Raw genomic sequence first — 24,254 nt, forward strand, 5'->3', positions numbered from 1 at the left:
GAGTAACCAAAACACAGCATGCTCATATTTGTTTTCAATATTTGGATAATTTTGGTACATGCTAACACTGATAGGAGCAGTCGGCATTAACGTTGTCACACATACACGCACACAGCAATTCTCTCTCTCTCTCTCTCTCTCTCTCTCTCTCTCTCTCTCACACGCACGCACGCACGCACGCACGCACGCACGCACGCACGCACGCACGCACGCACGCACGCACGCACGCACGCACGCACGCACGCACACACACACACACACACACACACACACACACACACACACACACACACAGACAATAAACACTCATATATCAGCCGGAGTAACAAGAGCTGTTTGCTCCTAGTTGACTGCTTCAATTACCTGTGAGGCTGATGATAGTCTGGATAGTGGAGGTGAATGAAGGATGCGACTTATTAAAACACTTACTTTGCCTGTGTTTATGCCACAGAACAAACTATCACTGCATGGAACACAGTGCACACGTACCAAGGAAAGTCCAGAGGAGTGCGAGCAACAATGAGCATCTAGAGTTGAAGAGGTGTAAAGTGTAAAATTTACCCAGTTAGGAGTGTGTTATTGTCAGAGAGACTCTGAAGATGCTTTGGCAGGTGGACTGTAAAATTCCTGCAGCCTATCGGTGAGATAATTTCTTTCATCATGTGTATGCCCATAACCATTTAAAGTTCCTAAATGTGCATGCAAGGCTTTCCAGAGCATTATGGAGCCTCTTGCGCACATTACAGTCATAAACATGCATGGAAAGTGTAGCTCCAGGGGTGAGAACCATGAAGGAGGCTCAAGTTTGGGTTTATGTGCCTCTTGTAGGTTTTTATGCTCAGCGTTCTTTGGTACATACCCAGTGGTGAGGCAATCCAACAACAGTAATCATGTACAAAAAAAAAAAAAAAGTGAGGATTTCAAAAACTATATCCATTGATGTTTTAACAAGTCTTTGCACTGTCACACCAGTTAAACCTTAAGGAGAAAAACAGCTGTTCCAGCCTTTTTTCTGTTTTGTTTTTCGTTTTTTGTTACTTTGATTTCACTTTCATTTTGTTGTTGTTCCAGGTGATTTGAAGTCGACAACGAGCGTGTGGCACACTCAAAATTGAAAAAATGTATTCTGTCACAACTAAACCGACAGTGGGTCCTCTGTGGGCTCTTTCAAACAACATGATTGAATAACACTTGAGCCAAGCCCTTTAAAATCACAGGTATGCTTGTATCAGGTTGAGACACTCAGCTCGATGATGATGATGGATATGATATCTTTTTCAATTACCTGGTAAATCTAAAACCTATAGTCACCTGTTTATCTAAACTTGTACTATATGGGAATTGATTGCTTGCCCTATATTTGTTCGTGTAACTGGTCAGGACTTGAAGGACGAAACCTTAAAATTCGATAAGAGCAGAAATGAAGATCTCTGCATTACCAACATCAGTCACTCAAGTTCAAAATGACTGACAGGTGTCACCTTTCCTTATCTCATTCTTGTCATCTCCTCTTGGCTCAGTCACTGACTTGCAAATAAAACAACAACAAAAAAGGCTCTAATTTGCCATCTAACCTTTGAGTTTTGCTGGATTTGTTTCTGTGGCGATTGTAGAGGGCAGGTTGCGGTGCCCTGACCTGCAGTCTCTCCAAAAGGATAATGAGCATCATGGCTGCCCAAATGAATGGCGTGGGTGGTCATGGTTCATCCTGTTCACCCATAATGAGCTTCTATCCTTTCAACAATAAGCCACAATGGCTTTTTTGTGGCTTTTTAATTTCTTCTGTAGGAAATAGCTATGGACAAAAAGCAGAGTTCAAATATGTAAATAGCCTTTAGCATGATCATGCACACCAATGCTCAGAATAGTGAGAGTAAATAATAAGAAATGCAACACCAGCTGACATTTTGAGGTCAGCATCACTCTGCTCTTCATCTCCAGCTCTTCGGCATTCCTGATTAGTTGTAGTGGCTTTGAGCGGGCACATTGTGACTGTTGGTCCACGGAACTAATTAGGAGCGACACACAAAGCAACAAACAAAACAACATATCAGCTACATTAAATCTCTTCTGAAGGCGCTGAGCAGTACAAACATGCCACTCATTCAACCTCCTACCCCCCGCCCCCGGGCCATGGTGCGCTCGCTGCCGAAGAGACGGAGAAGGTAGACAGTGCAGCGATTTTGGCCATCAAACACATGTCATCTTCCCCGAGTGGGCAGGGAACAGAGGTGGCCAAGGGAGACAGTTGTTGCGGCACACTGTTGTGTGATGGGTGAATAAACATAGCATGTGTGTGTGCATGTGTGAGTGTGTGACAGAGGCTGAGGGGACCAGATAAGGGGGGGGGGGGGGGGGGGGGGCGGGGGGGTTGGGCAGGAGAGAGAGAGGAAAGTCACTCACAGTACAGGGACTTTTCAAGTGCAAGCCTGTCAAGCACAGACTCCTGTGACAGTCACACTGAGCTCCGGGCGAGCTACGATTTCCCCCCACCACGGTCAAGATTACAATGATTGTCCTCACCGCAAAGGCCACCCATAAAGCCGCAGACACAGATGTTCAGACAAACCGGTTAAAAAAAATGCTGAAATCCCTGTCTGTGATGGTACACTATAGGCAGAACTACTGTAGGATAAGCTTGTGTAGCTGCATGACACCTGAGTCTCCTGTGGTGCATGTGTTGTTTGAGACAAGCAAAAATTCATGAATTAACATTTGAAGCTTAATCATCTGTGCTGAATGTGCTGGTAGTGTAAAAATAAGACAGTTCATTTCCATTTCACTATAAAAAGCAGTGTTAAACCAGCAACTTTATTTGAAAGATATATTTCTCTCTACTTTTTTTTTGTGCTAAATCATCACGGTGAACCGCTGAGAAAAGGAAATAAAAGTGTTAATGGAGGTTTCACCGCGGAGATAAAGACACATGTGGATCAGTGATGGAAATACTCTCTTTGATACACATCATGAATTAAAAACACCTCCTTTTCTCACCTCATTGTTCACTAATTAGTGGTAGAAGATAAGTGTGATCTCATGCCAGAGTAATGAATAGTGACTGGTGTTTGCTGCCAAGAGTCCCTGGTTCCCCATAGAGTGCATAGGAGTCGGGGGAAATCTGGACCCTGGTACCGCAAACTTTAAAGCAGACCTATAATGACAGTGCGCTCAGCAAGAGTGATTTCATTGAGTCTCTAATATGGCCGGTAATGGCTGCTGACAGATAGGTTTAATCGTATTTCCCCAGTCTTACCATGACTGAGCTATAACTTCAGGGAGGATTCATTTCATCTGACCTTTAAATCAGACGGAATCTGGGTTGCGTTAAATCTGCATTAACTGGCCCAAGTTTAATACGAAAAGGAGAAACAATTCCATTTAAAAAAAAAAAAAAAAAAAAAAAAAAGCTACGTCAGTAGTATTTTCTTTATAGAGGTGTGCACCAGACAGAACCATGGTCTTTTATCTTCCTTATGGATGGATGGATGGATGGATGGATGGATGGATGGATGGATGGATGGATGGATGGATGGATGGATGGATGGATGGATGGACTTATCTGCATCTGCCTTAAACCTAAAATACTCTTAAAGGTGTCTATTGTTGTTACATCATTTCATTGATTGTTTTGCAAGCCATCCATCTACTGTACCAACTCATCCAACTTAAGCCCTGATTTACTGTATAAGCCAGGATAAATTGCATACTGACACAAACAGATGGTCTTTGAGATTTGTGTGTTTTTAGCAGGTGATCATCAAAGAATAAAACCAACTTTCAAAAGGGAGTATTCAAAGCAAGGTTGCCTGTGCTTTAGGCCTTGTTTACAATGAGAAAAAATCTGCTAGAAACTGTATTATTTCTCCTCATGATATTTTATTCATTATATTAAATAACCATGAGGGCATACGTGCTAAATCAATAGTGTATGATATTTTGCACGTCTGTCAAACACAATCCTCAGTGCATCCCATTAGTGGATTCAGCTTCCACATGGTTGCTGCCAATATCAAGTTTGTGGCCGTTTTTAAGTACGCAAACCTTCAGTAGATCAGTCCCGTAGGGTATCATTGGGTTGAAGGTGATCCCCAATGAGGCGGAAGGTAGGGTGCGTACCAGGCAAGTCGCCTGGATAAACACACGCACAACACTTGCTTTCACTCTTATGCTCAATTTAGAGACACCAATTCATCTCACAGTGGAGTACCCAGAGAAAACTCACAATGCACCAGGAGAACTCTCCACAGAAAGGCCACAATCGAACCAAGGGTGTTCTTTACTCCAGTGTGAGTGTTAACCACTATACCACAACCCTGTATTTTATTGCAATGCTAAAATTGCTTCTTAATGTTTTGTTTAGAGGATTGAACCCTAACCAACACAACATGAAATTCAATTGTCTTTGTTGTGCAATTTCTTTGACCTAAGCTCCAGTGGTGCAGTTACCACGTACATATTCATGACCACTCCTTGATATCTGACTGTGGACACATGCGTTTCGGCCTCAACACTTATAAAGAGCAACTTGCAGATCCTGTGGTAAATGTGACAATTTCTCTGTTATTTTAATTTCATTTAATAAATTTTTCTATTCTTTTATTTGCTCTGAGACTTTGTAAGAAGCAGCCGGGTCCTTGCAGATCATTTCTCCATTGGCAAATTGTTTAGTTTATATCATTTTGAGGGTTTTTTTTTTATTATTGTCTTACAAGGTTAAAATACTTTCAACGCTTTTCTATTGATGGCTATAGAAACCTCATTATATCATGGCATGAAAAATACTATATTTCAGAAGCAAATAAAGCATCCAGGCTTGAATATCATTGGTTCAACTTATCATACCATATTCAGGATGAAATCAATGGAAATGAATCAGTAACCTGTAGTCAGGAAATTTGTGTTTGGTAGACTATTTATTTGTTCAAACAAGGATTCTCGGCATGGCAAATCCCAGGAGAACATGGGCTGGGCGTCATGACACTCTGGAGGCCGCCATTGTTTTTACTCTTCATTTACTCGCGCATGTGCTATTTACTACTGCTGTGGGGCACATGCACGCACAGTAGCAGGGTTTATACCATCTACATGGAGAATGGGATTGACCGTTTTCCTAAAAAGTGACTTTTTCCCTCATTTACACAACGGCGGAGTTGGAGCGTTTTCGAAAAGTTCCCCCTTGGAAGGGGTTTTCAGAAAGTTGCATTTTCAGTTGGAAATGTTGTCTTGTAAACGAGGCATAGGAATTAAGTGGGAGGTTTATTGTTACATTTTCATTTCAGCTTGTGTTAAGTAGGCATATTGAAATTACAGATTTGTGAACAAGTGTTTGGGTTATTTTTGGTTTTTGTGACTTTGTAATTGTTTTCATCTAAAAATGTTGAATAAGTAGTTGGTTTAAAAAATGGGATTCTTGGGAATACATCTTATTTATTCATTGTTTAGTATTTTTCTCTTTTGAGTGCCAGAAATTGCCAGATTTGCCATCCATCCATCCATCCATCCATCCATCCATCCATCCATCCATCCATCCATCCATCCATCTTCCATACGGCTTCATCCCGTTCAGGGAGCCAATCCTACCTACGGGCGAAGGCAGGAAACACCCCGGACAGGTCACCAGTTTGTCACAGAGCAAACACGCAGACAAATGATCCCACACTCATGTTCACATCTATGGGCATTTTAGGGTGACCAAACTCACATACATTTTTTTAATTCTGCAATTTGCCATTGCCAAACAGATTTTCTTGGCTTTTTGTTTCCTGTTTCCTGTTGTTTGGTCAATTGGATGATTGAGGTGTGAAGAAACAGCAGGAATCAAACGGAATTCTCAGTAGTATGTGGAAGAGCCGTTTGGTTTATCAGTTTAGTTTGAAGTCTATAGTTTAATTTTTAAAATCTGTGGGATGGTTCTCATTTTGTCCATGTGATAGTATTGTTTTTGACTGAGCTACATAAAGAAAATAGATACAAATTGCATTAATTACATGACAATCCTGTTTTATTCATTTGTAGTGTGTGAGAAAGAGAACGGTTTTCTTGGTCTGTTATTTCTTCTCTGCTTGACTTTGCATGTTCTGTGGCGCCTGTTAATATTTAGCTCAAACGCTCTAATCCACCATAGATGACTGAACCTACTGGGCTGAATCACTGTATCTCAAAGATTTAATTGTTTATATATTACATTCATAATATATTATGCCTTTGTTAGTTTCTTTTTGTGCGTGGGTTGGTCTGTTCAAATGATCACCTTCTGACCGACTTACATGCAACCCTAAGAAAAGTGTAACCCATCATTTCTTGCACGGATCCACTTAAATACAAACGGGCATATTCTGCCAAACTTGGGTCTGGAGTGTCACACACAGCCTAATTCCCACAGCAGACCGTTTGTTTATTTCTCTCCTACTTGAGCTGTAGCCTGACCAGCCAACCATAATATTTGCCATGTGGCAGTCACAACAGGTTTGAGCCTTCATTCGGCCCAGTCCATGCACATTGAGTTAACAGGTTTCAGCTGCAGTGGGGGCATGTCAACCCAAGAATGCACTAATCAATCATATTTCACTTCAGGCACGCTCGGGCTCAACCACAACCTAACATCGCCCTCCTCCCATAACTCCTACACTTTCTTCCTGTTTGCTTTCTCCGTGTCTCCTGAGCACACTGCGGGAAACGCTTAATGAATCAGACAAGCTGTTCACATGGACAATAATGAGCAGGTTTTGGTTGAGGGGAACCACAATTTCTACTTTCCACTAAAGTACTTGAGCCAGTGTTACAACAGTAATGAATAGTACCACAGGGATCTCTGTTTAATATACTCGTATTGAAAGGTCAGTGCTGCACCAGACTTGCATACTGTACGTGTTCGGCAAAGGCCTGCAATATTACATGTCACTAACTCAACTAACTTAATGTCTCGGGAAGGGAAAGCCAAAAAAAAAAAAAAAAAAACTGTTCAGGAATTTCTTTCAATAAACTAAATTAGGTTAGACAATGTAAACAATGAAATAGCATATCTGCAGCAATAAGCTACTTTAGAAGGCTTTGATGTATTCATGGATAAATTGCCAGATCCTCCGCCCCTCTCCCGCTGCCCTCAGGACAACATCTTAACTGATATAAATCAGCTTTACTGCAACTGGTCAAAAATTTCCTTATTCACATCACAGAGCTTTCAAGTGATCGTCTATCAGCAAAACTAATCTATTTTCCTCTCAAAAGGGGCCCTTTTTCATTTCAATTCATGGATCCACTTAATTTGAGCACGACCTGTTTTAATACAACACGTATTATGTGGAACGGTTGTACCCTTGAGCAATGTACTTTACCTGCATTTCACTGGTGCAAAGCTCAGCTTTGCAAATGGGTCCCAGAATTTGTGAGTCACTCGGGATAAAAGTCTGTGCCAAGCTATGAAATAATAACACTAATATTTACATAAGGTCTCGATTCCTCCTGAGTCTTTTATTCCTACCAAGCATAATGGTTTGGGGAATAATGATTGACAATCCACGACAATCATGTTGTTAGCTGTGCTTTTGGCAGACGGTGGGGCACAACCTTGGCTTTCAACCCCCTGTGTAAAACATAATTAAGTCACAGGGGTAATTGGGTTGCGTCTTGACAGAGGTTTGGGGCATGTCGCTTTGGTGTCACAAGGGCAAAATAAACATCCTCTCTGATCCTATTTCCTAAAAAAACTGTTCTAATCACCGCAAGGATGTGGCTTTAAACATGAGTTGCCAGGGAAAGTACATAGCACACAAGGGCTTGGGGATGTGGTTGAGACGGGGATGAAAAATGCAATCAGGAAATACTGGAAGGAAGGCAACTGCAGAGAGCGAGTGGCCGGCTAATAATAGAGCTGATAAGAGAGCAATGTCGCCCAAACAATACACAGACTAACTGCTCTAAATGTGTCCCAGCAGGAAAATGAGTTAATCATTTGCCCAAGTCCAGCAATCCCCATGACTTAGATGTGCGGATGCAATGAAATATTCCCAGTTTTATTGTATTTTGGTTGTTTGTTTGTTTGTTTGTTTGGTTTTTTTTTTCCTCCAAAAAATAAGGAGCTGACAACAAGATTAGAAGATTCACATAACAACTAATTCAGTTTTATATCACAACTATCAGAGATGCATTAAATGCCGGTGGATGACTTCAATGCCACAAAACAGAATTGGTGCTTTGCAGTTACCCGAGTTACCCCCAATCCTCCAGCCACTGAAAATCACAATTCCTTATCTTCTGTAGGCGAGGTCAGCAGACTGACGGGAAGGCTTTCTGGTAAATAAGATCTACTTTTTGCATCAAAACAACCTTTTCTCCATCATCAAAAACAAGCTGTTTGGCAGCTCCACCTCCCAAAATGTCCTCAGTTAACAGATGCTTATCCTCGATCTGTTGAGAAGAGACGAGGTAAAATTAACCACTTCTCCGGATATGTTGAAACAAAACAAGAAGCGTGTTGTCAGTGTCAAGGATCTACTTCCACTCCCATTTTACATGCTGTTGTTTCGAATTCAAACAGAAGAGAAAACAACTACATTCAGCTATAATTGAGTTGAAGCAACAGTTTTAAAAATGTTTTGTTTTTGTTTTACCTAAATTCATTACATCTTTTAACCAGTGTTGACCTGTCTACAAAATGACATGAGGGGTTGTAAGTGTCTTTACTGGGAAGGAAAAGATCCATTGACCCTTGAGACAGCTGAGATACACTAGTAGATCTTTAGCTCCCGTTCTTGGCCAGTCTTTAGGCCCGAACACAAGGGACCTTTGTGTCTTTCTCTCCTTTGGCTGGCAGCTGTGGGCTTCGCACTCATCCATATACACATTTGCAATTTTGAAGAGGTAGAAGCAACACAAGTCTATCTTTTTTTTTTTTTTTGCTTTTCTTGCTTTCTAATCTTAGAAATCTTGGAAAGGAGGCATAAAAAGAAAAGCACAGCCAGGGGAAGTTGATTACTCTGGCTGTGTATCTACCTCAGATGTGCTGCTTTCTTTTCCACTGAGCATGAAAAAAAAAAAAAAGTAGAAGAGAGTCAGAAAATGGTGGACAGTAGGAGTTAATGGAAGAAAAAAAAATGCAGAAATCCACCAGACTCACTTAAGATCCAATGAGATAGTTACTTCAAATGTTTGTGGCTATGATACACATCAAGACTGAGAAGCATATTTATACTTTCAGCGAATGAAATGTGGTATTGATTCAGAGCATGTGGGTATTAACTTGGAGGCTTTTAAGATTTAAGTAGGGGATATAACTACGCCATGGTATATTATTGTTTATATCTTTGATATATTCATGCAGGACCGTGAAGGTATGTTGAATCAGTATGACCGAGCCATTCCAGATGTTGCATTTTAAATCCTGTCATCTCCACTTAGTGTAACAGTCCAGGAACTCCATTTGGAGTAAAAGCCCCTTAAACAAGGTAGTTTAGCAGAGCATTTGGTGGGATCAGCAGTCTTTGATCCACTCTCTTCCTCCTGAGCCGTTGGCTTGCCTGACCTTTTGCAAACCCAATGTGACATCCAACTTTTGAGCCGAGACAATTTGACAAATAAGTGATGACCATTCACATTTTTAATTTAGCAGTAGGATAAAATATTAATTATGGACAGCTCAAGACCTTGATTTTTAACAGGTCTAACTGTCCTCCCTACTCTACTTTTTCTCTCGGTTACAAAACTTTACAAAGCTATAAATATGGACCCTTGGAAATCATAAATAAATTGACCAGAAGATAATTAGACCCAAATGAATAAATGGCTGACCCAAAGAGGTGCTAACAAATACAGAAAGCCAGAGCAGAATGATACACTGTCGGTCAAGTGAATCAGTCAGAAAGCAGCATTTTATAACAACCATCTGCAAATATAAACTCACAGAAACAAATATTAATTATTTATCGATATGGGCCTAAACGTATGCTATGATATATTTATGAACTTTATTGCAGAAAGTCTTATTTTCACACACTATTGCTGCACAACATAATAAAGTTTAGAATAAGTGGACACTTGAGTCCATTGAGTCTCACTCTATTCTCGATATATTGACATATGAACCCAAAACAATGAGGCCAGTCAATATCTGAAACAATCAAAGTTTGTAGACATTGGATTTGGTTTGACTCAATACTCAATTTGGTCTTGAATCCTGGGAAACAAGAGGACCGACAAAATCCTCCAGTTTCTGCTACCCATCTCTTTGGCTCGCTCTCAGATTCTTTTTTCTGCACCTCACTATTGCTGATTGTTTCCTCCGGTCTGCCACTCCTCCCACTCCTCTTCCTGCCCCATAACTAATCCTTATTATGCCTCTCACATAAACTGTGGTTCTGGCACCATGCTGCCAGCCACACAGGCTAACAGGAATATGGTGAGAGAGGGGATTCGAGGGGGATTCTTTAAGTTGTACGCGGCCCGGGTGATGCGTAAGATGCTTCACAAACCCTGCATCCTTCCTTCATTTGGGACTACTTCCATTATATTTCTCTGTCATCCCCTCCTCAGCATAATAACTCCTGAAAGGTAGATAACTATTAATAGAGTTCGCACAGCACTGCAGTCATATGGATTGCCCCGCAGCGCTGTGACTAAGTAGAACTGATGTCTCCTGTGACAAGCGCTCGTGTTGCTGTCATCCAGGACGTGCAGACACTCTGCATACATTACTGGCTGTTGGCTTCCCCATCTCTGCACCCCCCCCCACCCCCTTTTGGATGGCACCACAGCTGTCCCAAAGTGAATCCCAAATGAGAGGATCTGTCAGGGTTTGTTTGCTGCAGGCCTTGATTTGATGCTATTACTCTGCAGATGGAGGGACTGGCTCAGTCTGCGGGAGCCGAGAGCTGCTGGTGGACAACACTTGCCTCAGGCCTGGCCTGGTGGCACCCAAGCATAGTTTGAACAAACAGAGAGCCGAAACCTATAAGAGAGTGAAAAACAGTTTTTACTTTCTCGGTGTCTCCCCCTGTAACAACATCCTGCTCTGATTTCTCAACACACCCTCATGTTTGTGTTACAGAGGCCAAATGACTAAATCTTTCTCATATCTTTCTCTCACATTCCCCCTTCAGCCAGATGTTCCTCATTCATTTTTTCAGATGCAGCTGCATGTGTAAATAATCCATGCTTTTTCCTGCTGGATGTGTGGATCGGGGCATATTGTGTGTCTGTTTAAGTAAGCACTCTCTTCTTTTTGCACCGGGGGTGTCCACCTGTTTATGACTTTAAAGCAGTGTCAGTATTACATTGGGTCTGAAGGCGACAGATGAGGTCAGTCCACTCTCACAGCCCCGGCAACACCTTACCACAGGTTATCCAACACAAGCAGGGAGATGACATCTGAGGTGAAACGGCTTAGCTATCTGTTCCAGGTCAAGGCAGATTTCCTGCTGTATCACCCTTCTTATTTAAGCTCCCAACCCCCCCAAAGCATCTCTTTCTTCTCTGTGGCAACCATCAACTGCACCAACCAAGAGAAAGACTGACAGCCGACCCGCTGAGGAGGTGTGTTGGCAAGTCGACCAGAACAATAACAAAACTGGAGTCAAAGGCAGAAAGAGGATGAGGACAGACCCTAATAATGGCCGGGCCGTAGCTTGACATGCTATGAAAAGTGACAGTGGACGAGTCATCCATTATTTATAGCAGTGCATTGCTGGGTTATTTATTTTTTTCAGCAGCATGAGCAGCAAGGGATCATGGCACAAAACAAGCAGCCAGTCGTGGCCTATTCATGTGATTGTCAGTGGACAGCGAGGCGAGCCCAGTGGTGAAGGAAGCTGTGACTGTAGCCGCGGCCCGGTGTGGACACCGCATCCAAGACGGGATTCACCTCGACTGCTGCTGACTCCGTTTCTGTCACTCTCATTTTCTCTGTTTCATGTCGCAGACCTGTGCGGCGAGCGACATCTGAGGATGGTTCAAAACAAGATGTTTGTTTACCTTTTCGCTTGTATTCTTGATGACGTGATGAGGCTGCACCTGCTGCATTAATAAAAGGCACCATGGTTGAAGAGAATCACGCTCATCAGATTGTTATTGAGCTAACTGCATTAACAGGAGTGTGTTGGCAGTCTAATGTGCTCACTGCTTACTAAGTATTTCATTTCACAACGCACTCCTCTATTGCACTATGTGAGGACTCATTGAAGAATAGTCTCCAAACAATCATGGACTGTTGGTTCAGCCAACGATCAAACGACACATTCATCAGTGAATGGCAGAATTGCTGATCTTGTGCGAGGCTGCGGTAGCTAAATCTATGCGTATGGATTGGCAGAAGTGTTCAATTTTTCTGTCCCGGCGAGCGGATCGCTACCGTTGTCTGAGATATTTATCGTAGCTGAGCCGAGCAGTGTGTGTCTGGACGCGGCTGAGTATAGCAGTGATGCCGCGGACGCCATCAGGGCTTTTCTGGCACACAAGAACGCGCTGTGACATCAGGAACAGATGTTGCACATGGTGAGGCCCATCGAGGGACAACAACTCTGCATCAGTGCATGAATATTTTAGACAGCTTACTGCTGTACTTATCACTGAAGACACAGTCAGCCTGGCCAAGGAACCAGCCAGTCTGATCTTAAAATGTTAAGATGGTGTAATCACTTTATTGATGAGATTGTTGGAAATGCACAGTGGGGCCGATGAAGTTGAAGTTGTCCACATTTTTTTTCTGTGTAGTATTTTTTTTATTGGATAACAAAACTCTGTGCCTGCCTGAGCTCAGATCCTGAGAATTCTGTCAAAGCTTTAGTCTTTATTTATCCAGTGTAATGTCAGACTGCAGATCGTTTCAAATATATTTGTAGAGAAAGAGGTCAATAGCACATTCCTGTAATCCACACCCTTTTCTAAGCACAGCTTGAACCAGCAGCCTCAACCTCTCCTTGACCCCTGAGGAAAAGAATCCCTCACCCTGATCCCCAGAGAGACTTTTATTACAGACAAAAACAGAATCCATGGGTGGCCAGAGTTATATTCCGATATTAGGGCAGAGGACATGGATTTGATACCAGCCAGGAAACAGTCCTATAGGCTGTCATGAGCTCCGGGACCACGTCGAGCTTTAATGGCTCTCCTCCTGCTCGTCAATCACACATGAAGAAAATGCTTAATTGCAAGTTTCAAACTAGCGCAGTGGACTTACGTCATATTATTGGAATGGGAGAGAGGAGACAGGTTTTGAATTGCTCACGCGCTGGGCAGATGGATACCACTGCCTAGCAAAGGTATATGTCCTTATGAGTTATGAGCTTGTAGCAGCATTCAGAGTTATGGTTGACACAGATCAGCTCAACATTCAATATCACAATTACAGTAAAAGCTGGTGTAATGTTTCTCATATGGATGGTAGCATAAACCTTGGACCCCTCCACAAACCGAACCACTGCAAGACGGACGTCCACTACAGTATATAGAGCGGGACGGTAATGAGTTAAGCGGACTATATTTCAAGTCCCACGACTCTATTAAAAAGAAATAAAGGGTGCGTGTCTCAACCGGTAACGTGTAACTATAACATTACTACTTTTGGCAGGAACGCCTCAGTGATTAAATTATTGTGAGATAATTTTTGTTGCTGCAAGAGTTTTCCTGAGCTTGTTACTTATACATTAAGGTCCTGTTTACATGAAAAGATTTCCATTTTCAAGAGATAACGGAAAGCTTTTGTTGCATTTTGGGGGACTATTAGACTCTGAGGCACTGAAAATGCAACTTTTTGAAAACGCTGCTTCTATGCATGCACAACACAGTTGTGGTAAACAATTTTTCTGCGAGTAGATAGACAAAAACCACAATGTTTGCCTGTCATGCCGCCCAGTCCATATTCTTCTGGAACCTAGTAGTTTTTAAGTTGACCTTTATCGTAATAACGATCCAACTTGGTCGTCTGTCCGTACGAATGTCTGTGTACTCGCCGTATTGTGTTTTGTTCTCCGCTCGTTTGTGATTTCAATAATTACAGAACTAATAAACAGCACCCACTAGTGGAGTAATATGTAAAATACATCATTTTCCGCATTTCTGCCATGTCCGTGTAAATGGACATTGTTTTCAAAACGTTGCTGTTGTTGGAGCCAAAATCCTTTGTTCACTCACCCTCATGAGGAAGGGGGGGGGGGCGAGGAGGGGGGTGAGCCACGTTTCTTTGAGAACAAAGAAACCATGTGCTCAACCCTGGAAAATTCGCCATTGATCACATGACCCCCCCCCTGGGGGGCCCCCGGGTCCCCCCCCCTCTAGCTGCGGCACTGCAGCTCAACGGCAGGGGGACCCAAAATCCCGTCATCACCGGGTCACCGGCCCGGTGACGCGCAAGCCAACCCCGCGTGGATTGGCTGAACCACGGCCAACGCCGCGGGGAGCCCGGAAGACATCATAACGGTATAAATTCAGGCCCGGGAAGAGATCCAGCCTCTTCCAAAACGAAATCGCGTCAACCCAGACGCACCTTTTCGTAAGGAGACAAAGCGCCTCGTGTTAACGCACCTGGACCGGGCCTGAATTTTCTTCACCTCGCTGGACGAGCTCAAGAAAAGCGGGAATCCCCTTTATTTTTGGTTTCCCCTTCTTTTTTTTCTTCCCTTTTTTTTGTTTGCATCATCCGGACCCCGAGCGCGCGCTGCAACCGCACGCTCGTCTGCAGACCGACCTGAGCATCGCTTCTTCACTCCCCCCCTCATCGCAAGAAGCTGCTGATCGCCCCTCGGATCACACTACGGGTTTCCCCTCCGTAGTCCACGTCAGGTCTCTATTTTCTGGGACGCCAGAGAACCGCCCGCGGCCACAAATCGACGGATTTCACCTGGCCACGGAAGCACGTTTCCCCCTCGTCCAACCAAGTAAGGCTTAGAGTCTGGGCAGGAATTAGAATAACGTGATATTATTATTGCTGTGTGTTTATTGTTGGTACTTGTAACTTTGGGACGCCGATCCCTGTTTCTGAGTACTTTTGTGTCTACGCGTGGACGGCCATCCACGCGAATCATCGCACGCACGCGCGAGCCTCCTCATCCTCAGCTCACGCTTCTGCTCCCAGAGTCCATATCTGCCTGAACAGCCGTTTTTGGACTCTGTACGTGTAGCTGAGGCGGTCGCGTCAGTGTACACAGTCAGACACCCCCTCCTCTCTCCTCTCTCTCTCTCCTCTTCTCCTCTGTTTCCCTGTTCACTAACCAGCGCACGGTACGGCCGCCGCTGCCTCCAAGCGCCTCCTTTCAGTGCGTCCCTGGGACCGTGTGTAGTTCACTGCGGCTCGGATTTCTCGGCCACAAGGAATCCGGCGCGCTCCCGACGGCTACGGCCCGTGCGGAGCTCAGTGACGTCACGCTATCCCAGGCAGAGCACGCCGAGCGCCTCTGGTGACCGGGTGGGTAATCACATCGATTTCCTCGCCGGGTCGCCGAGCCGTTTGGCGCCCTCTGGTAGTCGCGTGGGTAATTGCAACCGCTCGTACCGCCATCTGGTGGTTGCATTAAGTCATCACAACTGCCCCGCGCGCCGACGCGCACCTAGTGGCCAGATCGGGTGATTACACCGGACCGCCGACGTCTACCTCCCTCTGGTGGACGTTCGTGGTCATTACCCTCTCACCAAGTCACGCCCCTTTCGCTCCACAAACCCGCACACACACACACACACATCGCTCCCCACACTCGAACACACACACACCCACTCACACACATCGCTCCCCCACACTCGAACACACACACACACACACACACACACTCACACACACACTTTATTAGCCGGCTTTGTTTTGTATTGTGTTGTTTTATGAGATCTTGCTTGATGTTTATTGATTAGATGTGATTCATAGATTGATGATTTAGGAATAGACGTTTGTTAATAAACACTTAATAGTTGAATTGAACGATTCTTGGTGGTTTTTGTGTGCTTTTCAGCGACAACTGCTGGTTGTAACAGTCAGTGCTCGGATTTACAGCCTTCCTTTCCTGCTTCAGTTAAATTGCGATTATCATTTCAATCAGAAATAATAATTTAAACATTTTAATTGAACTTTCTTTTTTAAGACTGATGTTTCGTTTAAGACCCTAACTTCAGCTGGTGCCCCGACTTTGATTAAGTAACGGTAATATTCAATTGATTAATAGTTTGAATGGTTTAAATCAATTTCAATGATTTTAACGCTTTGGGTAATTTAACACACCTAGGAGGCGTTGGCGAATGAATGCAGGTTTTCCACGGGAATAACCCGCATTGCTTTTAAATAATTTTAAGTGTTTCATCGCATTTTCTGTGGTTAATTACCCGCACTATTATTGATTGATCTGTTACCCAGTTAACCTAATCACAACTTGAATTGTCTCTAAGCTATTGTTCATTTATTTTTGTTGCAGATAGATAATTTGTATGCTTTATTAATTAATAAATTAGTCAATTTATTCAATTAATACTCAAGAGTGCTTTTAATCATTTTTAAGTGGTTTTCGTGCATCTCAGCATCCAATTATCCAGTATTATTAATTCATAAAGCGCAAGTTTATCCAATTAATAATCCTAACTGCATTTAATTCAATTTCAATGGTTTAGCTCATTCAAATAACTCATTGTATTTAATTAGTAAACCCCGACTTTACTTAATTAATTCCAACTCCTCCTTGATTACTCCCGATTGTTATTAGATAAATAACCAAACTTGTTTGATTAACAATCCATTCTAAATTACTTGCAGATCACCTTCGGTGGTCCACTCCACCGAAGTAATTCAGCCTCCCCTCAGTTATTGACTTACAAATCGCAGGTTTGTTTCATTGATAACTTGAATCATAGGTTGCTCTCCGTAATTTAATCATCACTCGTAATCAAGTACCGTTGTTCATTGATAGGTCAATAGCCATTTGTGACGCCTTCGCAGCTTGAGCTTTTCCCCGGTTACTCCAGCGAGTCGCCTCCTGTGGGTCCACAGGCGCTTCGGTAGGTCACGCCACTGACCCGCAGTTGTCAACAAAGGAGTGACCCGTCACGCCTGTTGACCGGTCGTGCCACTGGTGGACCGCCTTCGCGATTGGACCCCGTGGAGGTTCCTCCCGTCAGGCGACCCTTTTTAGCTCAAAGCTGTTGGCCGATAACTGACTATTTACTCCAATCAACCTTTATAGCTTTGCATAACTTACACTTGGTACATTACCTTAGTAATCTATTACTCCAGTAATCCATTACTTTGGTGGCCTACCGCTAGTGATCAGTAATTGTCAACCCGTAAATAACAATTTACTTCTGTTTGGCGATTCGTTTATATGTAAATTACCTCTGACAGGGTAGAACCTTCCGGTAGCCTACCACTAGGGTAATTTGCATATTCTGATCACACGCTGACCCCAACATAATGGTGCCCCGTGTGAGGCTGTTGTAAACCAGCATTGTTACGAATAACTGCACAAAATAATCCTGAATCGTTCACTTAAGGTGTAGCCGTTAACTTTATTCTCCCAGAATTGGTTTTCAAGATACACTTTTTCAGCACTGTCGAACAAAGTCACTTGTGGTGTGAAATCAGTTGTGAAGTGGTTAGTGCCTTGCTTTCCCTGCATTCTACGCATGATTAACACGCTGTGTTAAGATTTCTGACTACGATTAATAGACACTAACAATATTGCTCGCCAAGGTGTTAGACGCATCTGACTAACTTGGATAGGGTGCAGCTCGAGCAATTAACGAAACCGAGAGGTTTGTAAGACACAGGTACAGCCGTTACCTGTGCAGTAGCAAAGCTAATTTGCCGTTAACCACAGCTAACGTTGTTGACTTCGGGCGTAAATCTCAACCACTCAATGGAGGGTAAGAGTTCCCGGGCACAGGGAGCCGAGGCTCCGCCGGTGCTAACTGAGCCGGCCATACGAGACGTGGTGTCCCACCTCGTCCGTCTCTCCTTGGAGGAGAAAGCAAATCTCGAACGCTACAGCGTTGAGATTTGCGAAGAAAAGATCCGAGAGCTGGTAAGTTTTGTCAACAACCCAGGGGACAAGCCGGCACGTACAGTGCCGGACGTCCTGGGCCAGATCAGCCTGCTCTACCAGCGTAGAGCAGAGCTACAGTCAAAGGAGGCGGAGGAGCGTACGGATCGGCTGCGTCTGGACAACCAGAGGCTATCCAAGGACAACGCTCGCCTCCGACAGGAGCTGGACGCCTCCAAGGACGAGGATCAGCCTTCAGAGCCCGAGAAGCAACGGGCTCTGCCTCCTCATAAGGAGACGAAGGTCGATGAGTGCACACTAGAGAGTGAGCCTCAGATCCAGGAGTTAAAGGAAAACCTAGAAGAAGCTCAGTCGCTAATCGCGATGGGCATGGAGAGGGAAGAAAATCTCCGACACCAGCTTTACACTGCCACCCTAGGTGCGCAACGTGACCCTAATTGGGGTCGTCGTAATCTGGCTTCGCCAGAGAGGTCTGGCACTATCGACTCCTCATGCGCCACAACGCAGAGGTATGACGCCTCATATAGCTTAGATGGTGATTCTTTTCAGCCCACGCGCAGCCGCAGCACGGTGCGCTTCGACGACTCCGCCACTCCTTCCCATCTGCAGCCCCCACGCGACGCTAGCAGTCGGGAGCAGGGGTCCAGGAGGGTGCCTCTACACCCCAGTAGACCTCCCTTGTATGGCCCTAGCGGCCCCGACCCGCGTCAGACAGCAGTCCACGGGGAACTGTCGTCAGAGGACTCTGACGGCCCCAGTCCCGTGAGGGGGTGGGATGTCCGGACCCGCCAGCTCGAATCCCTCGCAAAGGACATCGAACGCTTTGACCCGAGCAACAAGGACGCGAGTATCGAGGACTACCTCCGTGAGGTTGAACGCTGCCTCCTCGACATCGCACGTCCTTCCATGCGGGAGAAGCTAAAGCTTCTCTGGAAAACAACGTCCAGAACAGTCCATGTTTTCATGGAATCCCTGCCGCCAGACACCCGAGACCGGTACTCCACCCTCTGCCAGGCTCTCCGGGAAGAGTATTCATTGTACAATGACCCTGCTTCGGCAACGTTTGGTGCATTCGCGATCACCCAACGGAAGTCTGAACCTCCAAAGGAGTATTACAGGCGCCTACGAGTGGCCTACTTCCAAGGCCGCAATGCACCGGGGTTGGAGGAAGATCACGCCTTCAAGTCTCTGTTTGTCAACAACCTCCACGACAGTGGGAGGTTCGATGTGGCTCTATTTTGCAGGACCGCCAAACCCACCATGAAGGAACTGCGCCAGCACGCGCAGATGGTGTGGGAATTGCGTCAATGCCCGGGTAAGAAGCCTGACATTGACCAGAGGGTCCTGGAAATGGAGCCAAGGGAAAACACGGATTTGAGGCTTGAGGGCGATGAGTTGCCGACACCCAGAACGAATGCTGGAGGAGGGTCTGGTACACCCTCTCCGTCTGAGCAGAAAGGCGCACAACCAAATCAAAAGGGGGGACAACAGAGCCAGAAGGGTATTCCACCGAATCAAAAGGGTGGAAAATGGGCCAGGTCAGAACAAAACTTCCAACCGAAGAAAGGGCCCGACCCGAATTCAAAGTGGAAAATGAAAGGTTCGGAAAGGGACCACGGTCGCTACAGAGCTGACCAGTTAAAGACTGAGCTACAGCAGTGGGTTCAAACCTGCATCAAAGAGGCTGTACAGAACTTGGACCTGTCCAACCAAAGGGGGCGCCACCCCCCCTCAAGGGGACGGGGACGTAGGCCCCCTCCCTCCTGACTAGAGCGGCGGCCCCGACCCACCACAAACAAGGTTTACCTTGTCGGGTGGGGGGGAGAAACAGGTGAGGCGGGAGAACGTTCAAGAACGACAGCTTCCCAGTCCACCGATTTGCCGTTCCTGACTTTCTTAGGCAATCTCGTGCACCGAGAGAACGCCAACCGCATCTACACATCCGTGGTGGTGGGAGGATGTGTAAACGCCCTCGCGCTGTTAGATTCCGGGTCCGAAATAAGCCTAATGTGTTCAGCCACCTTCGCCGAGCTTGCGAGAGCTCTGCTGTCTCTTGGAAAGCCACTGCAGGTCGAAGCTTGCAGCATTAACATCAGAAGCTTCACTCAGGACACTTCACCCATCACCCAACGCGTCTGGGTGGATGTCACTTTCCAAGAGATGTCTTTGGTGCATCCCATCTATGTCACCACGCTGGACACAGAACCATTACTCATTGGCCAAGATCTCCTTAACCGATTAGCCCCACTGATCGATTGCCGTCGCGGGTACCTTTGGGCCCAAGTACGCAACCCGACTCGAATCGGTCCAGACATGGACCCTCCCTCTTCTGACAGCATGAACGCTGCCATCGAGTCCAGAAGTTCTAATCCCATGTGTACGCCTTCCAAAGAATCTGGCTCAAACACCCCTCTTGTCATGCTCCCTGACGGCCAGCAGTCGCGGCAGTCTAGGAGCTATCAGTCTCTGAGAGAGCATCCATCATTCCTATGCGCACTGGCGAACGATGGATCTCCACTATACAATCCCCACATCGTGGGGGGGGTACACCTGAATGGGACCTTGGTCCCAGAGACACTCTTGGCTCTGTGGTCAGAGAAATCTGCCATTGATGCCGATCTTCTAAAGGATCTGTGCCAACACAACGCACTCCTTGTCCAAGTGCAGCACAGCCATCGCCTGCTTGCTGCAGGGTCGCCGCAGACACTAATCAAAGCAACTGGTGTATGTGCCCTCTCCGTGCAGATAGGGCAGAAGAAAGCCATGCACTATATGAGTGTCGTCCCGCAGCTCCGCCCTCCTTGTCACATAGGAGCGGATCTCCTTGTCAGGCTTGGAGGCCAGCTGGACGCCGTGAACCAGGTTTTGTGGTCACTGGCGAGCGCGGACACGCAGCATCTGACGACCGAGCCGGAGCAAATGGCATCCGGTCAGACGATCCCGCAGGCGTGTCACGCTGCTAGTGAGTTGGAAGCCACAATTCCAGCACGGACAGCCGGGTTCCCAATCCGTCTCGCACTTCTCAAGGGGCAGAGGATGCTTGGCCCACAAGCATTCTTTCAACCCTTACCGTGCTTTTCTGACCTTTGCCTGACAATTTGTGGCACACCCCTTCTAGAGCTAACCAACCGCTCAGCCTACCTGCTAGTCCAGAACCTGACCCACAATCCGGTTCAGGTGAATGCGGGAAAACCACGAGGCGTCTTGGTCGACAGCTCATTTCACGACTTCGAGCTCAGGGTGCCCGTCATTGGCGACCTACCTCCATCCCTCATCAGGGACGAGACACTCGACAAGGTGTTGTACACGTTCCCCACCCGCATGATCACCATTGCTCGTCACGAAGCCCTCGCACAGGAGGCAATCTGTGGGTCAACCCTCAGCGACGGTAAGCGACCCAAGCGGTTCCTCGGTGCACTGCTCTCCGCAGCAGCAGGCATCGGCTCGCTGTTCTCGATTGGCCTCTCCGCAGCCAACTCGGTCAGCCTGAAGGCCCTTCAGAGACATGTCGGGGAACTCGAAGAAGAAATGCCGGAAATCCAACAGAGACTCCTAATACAGAGTGAACAGTTACAAGGCTTGACCAAAACGGTTCAGGGAACCATACTCACTGTAAACTTGCATTCTGCTTTAATCAATAACACCTTGCATGCCTTAACAACCTTGTCAAGTATCGTCAGTGAGGACATAACGTATGTGCGAATAGTCAGGGATCTTATGCAAGATCTCCTTAGAGAAGTCAGTTCCTCCGTGAGTAGCCTCAGTACCGGGAAGATCCCCACGTACTTAGTTCCACTAACACTGGTTGAACAGATTCTCAAGACCACTACCACCACTGTTGTACAACCTTCACAGGTACATCTGGCATATAGTCTCGGCAGTGCTATTCCGATCTCTGTGAACCCACAGAACCTAGAGTTAGGATTTATCCTAAACCTACCAATCATTGAAAAGCAGAATGTGTACCGTTTAAAAACCGTATTGAATGTGGGATTCTGGGAGGGTAACACACACGTACACCTCCGAACGCCACCCACACTCGCCTACCACGACGACAACCCCTCACTCTACCTGGTCCCCAATCTCAGCATGTGCACAAACACCAAAGACATTCACTGGATCTGTCCCAGCAACCCTTTCATTAGAGATGTCACCAACTATCTATGTGGGCTGAGGGCAGACGCCCCGGAGCAGAAATGTCAAGGTAGTTTGTCCATCAAAGATGAAGGAACCGAGACCAGAGTAGAGAGAGCAGGTAGTCGATGGCTCGTCAACACACCTCATTCTGAAGCGACCATGTCCTACGACCGCCATGATATAGCCACCAAGCTCACCCTGCCCAATCAAACAATATTCCTCAATGTCCCACCAGGGGCTACAGTACACATTGACGACATAATCCTCCATCATCTCGATGCCGACCGACACGAGGTGGAGATTGAGATGATGGATGCATTCGTCGGGCACAATTTCACAATTGATGCCACCCTCCAAAGCCAGCTTCTGGCTGAGGGAACCAAATTGATTAAATTCAATTTAAAGCCCACAGGGCTCTCAGCCACTTTCCCTAGGCGGGCAGGTGGACACCCATACCAAGACCATCCCATCAGCATGGCAGCGCTCGGAATGTTGCTCAGTGGCTGGATCATCACGGCCGTAGTGGCGTACGCGATGTACAAGTACATCCAGAAACTACAGGCCCGACTGGATTCCCTGACCCTGGTCTCGCCACGTTTTGTGGGCCCATCCACAAACACACAATAGGCCAGCCCTCACCCAACCAAGAGGTGAAGGCACGGCCTACTAACCCTTTTCCTAACCACCCGTTCCCTTCCTATTTCTCACTCTCCTGTCCCTTTCCTACCTCTTTCATGTTCACTGGTGACGACCCTTAAGAAATGAAATGTATGTGTGCTTAGATAGTTAGAATAGAAATAGTAAGTCTGCCCAGACTAGCCTTAGCCTGCCCAGACTAGCCCAGCCTGCTCAGGAAATAACCTCACATGTGAACTGGTGGACAGAGAAGGACAGTATGTTTCACAGGACATGGGGACGTTCACAGATTCTATGGATTGTTCGGCCCAGGTTTGCTCCAAAGACTGTGACCTGCATCCCACTCTTCGGAACAAAGGGGGGATGTTGGAGCCAAAATCCTTTGTTCACTCACCCTCATGAGGAAGGGGGGGGGGGGCGAGGAGGGGGGTGAGCCACGTTTCTTTGAGAACAAAGAAACCATGTGCTCAACCCTGGAAAATTCGCCATTGATCACATGACCCCCCCCCTGGGGGGCCCCCGGGTCCCCCCCCCTCTAGCTGCGGCACTGCAGCTCAACGGCAGGGGGACCCAAAATCCCGTCATCACCGGGTCACCGGCCCGGTGACGCGCAAGCCAACCCCGCGTGGATTGGCTGAACCACGGCCAACGCCGCGGGGAGCCCGGAAGACATCATAACGGTATAAATTCAGGCCCGGGAAGAGATCCAGCCTCTTCCAAAACGAAATCGCGTCAACCCAGACGCACCTTTTCGTAAGGAGACAAAGCGCCTCGTGTTAACGCACCTGGACCGGGCCTGAATTTTCTTCACCTCGCTGGACGAGCTCAAGAAAAGCGGGAATCCCCTTTATTTTTGGTTTCCCCTTCTTTTTTTTCTTCCCTTTTTTTTGTTTGCATCATCCGGACCCCGAGCGCGCGCTGCAACCGCACGCTCGTCTGCAGACCGACCTGAGCATCGCTTCTTCACTCCCCCCCTCATCGCAAGAAGCTGCTGATCGCCCCTCGGATCACACTACGGGTTTCCCCTCCGTAGTCCACGTCAGGTCTCTATTTTCTGGGACGCCAGAGAACCGCCCGCGGCCACAAATCGACGGATTTCACCTGGCCACGGAAGCACGTTTCCCCCTCGTCCAACCAAGTAAGGCTTAGAGTCTGGGCAGGAATTAGAATAACGTGATATTATTATTGCTGTGTGTTTATTGTTGGTACTTGTAACTTTGGGACGCCGATCCCTGTTTCTGAGTACTTTTGTGTCTACGCGTGGACGGCCATCCACGCGAATCATCGCACGCACGCGCGAGCCTCCTCATCCTCAGCTCACGCTTCTGCTCCCAGAGTCCATATCTGCCTGAACAGCCGTTTTTGGACTCTGTACGTGTAGCTGAGGCGGTCGCGTCAGTGTACACAGTCAGACACCCCCTCCTCTCTCCTCTCTCTCTCTCCTCTTCTCCTCTGTTTCCCTGTTCACTAACCAGCGCACGGTACGGCCGCCGCTGCCTCCAAGCGCCTCCTTTCAGTGCG

Source organism: Lipophrys pholis (genome assembly GCF_963383615.2).
Source record: "Lipophrys pholis genome assembly, chromosome: 9".
NCBI lineage: Eukaryota > Metazoa > Chordata > Actinopteri > Blenniiformes > Blenniidae > Lipophrys > Lipophrys pholis.